Genomic DNA, 4,832 nt, shown 5'->3' on the forward strand with positions numbered 1-4,832 from the left:
TGTACTCTGTACCAATTACTGACAATTGGCTATTCAAAATTGACATTGACAACTTACCTACTTTTGTCAAAGAGAAAGAAAAATCCAAGATATTGAAAAGGGATTTTTTGGAAGAACCCTGTACGTCTGATGAGACAGAAATTTGAATTACAATAATTTGAAATTCATCTTACAAATTTTATTTATTATGCTCCGTACTTTTTTTAATGTACTTTATTTTTAGTAGTAGTAGTAGTACTACTACTAAAGTATTACTCCATTCTTATGTACTTCTATCTTGTATTATTATATTATTGCTTCTGTGTTTTCTCTAGAAACTGCCTAATCAAGTTCAAGCATGCAAGATGGCGTATGAAAGAATAAATATTTTATTTTTTTGCAAAGAAAAGTGCTTAAAGTTTCAAAATTTTAAAATATCTATTATTCTAACACAATGCATCAAAATAAAATTTTATTAGAAAATTTTATAAGAAAATTTTATAAGAACTGAAATATATGATTCAAAGAGAACTTTTAAAGCAAAATTTGAACGTGCAACCAGAATCTTTTCATTACCCATGTTTTCTACTCAAAATTTTTATTTAAGCTAGATTTTCAAGTTCTGGCGCCCACAGTTTTCGCACAATACCTTTGAACTTTAAACGAATTATTAAATTTATGGGTAAATTTATAAAACTCGATTTTTACTTTTTTCGAGGTAAATTTACTCTTTTAGAACCGTTACTAATAATCCTTCAACCTCATGGGGAAGGAGAAAGTTTTCCTCCCTCAATTAATATCCCTGGATTCGATATTAGGAATTTTAAATGGTTGTCTCTGAAAAGATATTTTTGAGGCAGTACTTTTTAAAATAAAATTAGAAATAGTTTTCGTTAGGAAGAAAATGCAATCCATTAAAATAGGCTTTTGTGTGTTTTTAAATCAGATAGACATTGAAGCAGAACTTTTCTATATTCTAGGCTGAGGTCATGTATTAGTATTAAAAAGGCCCCAAAAAAGTATGCATCTCATCGATACATCAAATTGCTATGCGTCTATCCAATGCTTCCTCGAACTTTACGACACTATAAAAAATCGTTTACCGCTGTTAAAGCGATCATTAAATCTACTACTTCTAATCGGCCGTAACATGAAATAAATTTGTTATAGCAGGGACATTAAACATAAGAAATGAATATATATTCTCTCCCTTCCAAACAGAGCTATTATGATGCTCTCAGGTGCAGTTGTAAAATAATTCCAAATACGGCCGTAAACTGTTTTGTCGTAAACTTACAAAGTGTTTGTTTCAGACAAATTCATCGTCAGTTATCACTATATAAAGTTAGTACTTTCAATTTAGAAGCTTTGTTTACCATTACTTCAAATTATACCGTGAGCAGGTTAAGGACTGGATTTTATGTTCAGCTTCTATATCATTCTTAATAATAACGTCGGCATTATCCGAAAGAATATTTTAAACTTTTCTGTTGACTTTACACATATGATAAAAAAAAAGGATAAAGCAGGCTCTGCTTTAAGAAAAACCAAAGTCTGCAAAAACTGTTCTCTTGTGAACAGTTTTCACAAAAGAACAGTTTCAGTAGAAGTATAGTTGGTTGTAGCTGCATCTATACAGTTGCAGACTAGGAATTTTGGGAACTGGCCATTCCTAAGAAACAGTCAACGCTAGTGTTTTCGAACTGACAGCATGAATTGATGACAAAAAGATTTTATTATCAATATGTTTCAAATAACTCTTATGCACTTAAAAGAAATTTGAGGAGAAGCTGTAAAAATGTAAAAAATAGTTTATGGCAAAAAGCGAGAGAAAATGGAAGAAAACGAACTGTCTGGTAAGAAAAATTTCACATTAGAAAATGATTCGGGAATAGTGCCTACCGTTTCCATTATTATTAACCTTTTAAATTTCGAAAAAGAGCCTGAAACCATTCAAATTTGGCGTCAAAATCAAAATGATAAGCGCACCATTGGGATCACTATGATAGAATCCTCTATGAAGATGAATTAAAGTCTCCCTCCTTAAAAAACATGGAAAAGTAGAAAGTTCATTCAAACAAAAATACAAAAAAAAAATCGTCGCCTATTCAACGGAAAATTTAAACTATTTGCCATGCATTGAAAACTGTTTTTTTTTAGATTCTTATTGGGAATAACACGGCTTGTGTGGGTGAGATGCATGCGTGAATTTAATTGAAAGAAGTTCTTAGTTTCAAAATGATAGTAAGCAAAATTATAACATGCAAAATTGATGGGACGAACTTAAAACACTTTCAAAACTTCGTTTTCATGACTCTACAAAAACGAGTTAATCTCCAACAAATTAAAATAATTTTAAGGGTCCTGTTAATAACGTTTACACTATTCCAGGAGCCTCCCTATTAATTGAAACTTGGCCAGAAATCTACTGATCTTTACACTAGAATTTTATCCAACATAAACATCACTGCGGAAATGGATTCAATTAAAGTACTGAACATCGAAAATTAAACATAAATGGTGTTTAGGGACGAGACATTTAACTTGTGAAATGCTGCTGTACAAAAAATAAATTAAAAGCGATAATTAAACGTTAAATGGAAATTTCGTAGAAAATATGGGACATGGAGGAAATAGTCTACCTCCACTTGTAGAATATCCTTGAGATAAAGAAATATCTACGACTATAAACAACGTTGAAATGTTGGCATACCGGTGAAATTACAAATATAATTTAATTAACGTGAGGAGTGCTGATGATAAAGTTTCTTGGAGTTTAAAGCACTTGAAATGTTACGAATTTTGATTAAGGGCTATGAATCCTAGGATATGAGCTGCTTTTATTGATCTTTTGATCAATGACTTTGGATATGCTAGTGTGGTAGGAAATTATGACTCAAATTCGTCAGAGTTCTGTAGCACAGTATTATAACTTTATAAGTGTTGGACATTTGTGCATGATATTTGGTAGCATTGTTTTATGCCTGCCATCTCTTATTTGTCACAGAACAGTTGTTCTGTTCAGAATTCACAGAATAGTTTGTATTAATTTCTCAAATTTTAAGTCTTAGATGAGATCCTTCTACGAAATGAGTTCTAAAAAAGAATCATGCCATGGTCCCTATTTCCTTTCTGATGAAAATGCATAAAAGGACTGTAAGTACAAGGTCAGTTGATCACCAACTGTGAAAAAGGCAAAACAAGGACATTAAATGCTCATTCTGGCTATGTTTAGTGATCTTAAAATCCAATTTCGTGGATATCCTAGTAACTGAAATGTGGGTTTACCTTAGCCTCTCTCCTTCCTCCCCCCCTCTTATACACACACACAGAGGTCAGAGTGCCTAAAAATCAAAACTAGGATATTGGCTATTACCTCTCCTCAATTCGAGCTAAGATAAGTTTTATTCATAATCAACACACATACAAAAATACACTGTGACTCTTCTCTCTGGCTGATACTGAGAACTACAGGCCTACCCCAGGAATACTGTTCATTTTTTGAAAAGCCATATGATGGGACAAAGAGGGCATGCAAGACAATGGAACACGCAACCCCACATTCTCAGTGAAGACAGGCGTCCGGCAAGGTTCCATCATCACTCCTGACCTCTTCAACTGCATGATAGAATAAGTCATGACTTCTACAGCAAATTGTGTTTGATTCAATCTTCAGTTTGGAGACCGTGTACCTACTGAGACCGACTTTGCTGAAAGTCGGTATCCAAATTAGCTGATGAAAAACAAAAAGTTGTACGCGCCAAGCCCCTACGTCCCTCTCTACTGTAAAGGAAGCCACCATAGAAAATAACCCAATAGTTGTGGTTGAAGACTTCACTTACCTTGAATTCATTCTGTTGTGGGATGGTTAAATCACAAGAAAGCTTACATCTTGAATAGCCAAAGCGCAAGCAGTTTTTGGGAGGCTGAACAGCATATGGCAAAAGCCAAATACAAGCCATCATACCAAAATCAAAATTTCAAAACGCCAGTCAGTACAGCGCTGCTGTCTAGAGTGGAGACGTGGTCAGCTGCAAAATCTGTCCTCAAAGCCGTCAATGTTGTTCTAATCAAACTTCTTCAGAGAATCGAGGGTGTCACTGGACTCAATTAGATATTACGTTTTTAGACTCTATTACGTTTTTTCCGGAAGAATGGCACATAGTGAAGATTTGCTCCGTATTCAATGGCGAAAAGTTTCCTGGGAACGGAGAGAAGTGTGTTTTGCAGACTCCCTTCTCGACGCAGCTCACCCAGCGCACTATTCGCTCGTACGGCCACCTCTATCGTATGCCACATCATGCTCCAGCACGGTTTCTGTTTAACTTCGAGCCCACACATGAAAGTCGAACGAATTTCCTGCCTAGGTCTACATCCCAGAAGAAGGAACCAGGAGCCTGGCAAGTGATAGGTCAAGCTGGAGACGCCTGGTCTAGACTTCCTCTACGCCAAACCCCTAGCAAGAGAGGTAAGTCAGGTAAGTTGAGTCATTCATGCATTACTTCTAATAGGTAGTTGTTCCTATGTTATATCTTAAGAGCTGGTCAGACCTAAAAGAAAGATTTCCAGTGATTTAAGAGATGATATTTTGAAATTTAATTCAAAACAGCAGAATTTATTTAGATATTGAGGGGGATAGGATTCGCCTGGATTGTAACATTTTGATTCTTGGAAATTTTTTTGAGGATTGTTGTAGCTAATTAATAACGAAAGGCCCAGCGAGAGTAGAATGTCATGAAACAGGAACTATTTATAAAAAAACGATGTTATATTTCTTTTCTGTTTTTTAGTTGTTTTTTTGTTTCTTTATGTAAATGTAGTGAAAAAGGTCTTAAAGTGTTTTTAAAAAAGTG

The sequence above is a fragment of the Artemia franciscana genome, chromosome 3 (assembly GCF_032884065.1).
Source record: "Artemia franciscana chromosome 3, ASM3288406v1, whole genome shotgun sequence".
Taxonomy (NCBI): Eukaryota; Metazoa; Arthropoda; class Branchiopoda; order Anostraca; family Artemiidae; genus Artemia; species Artemia franciscana.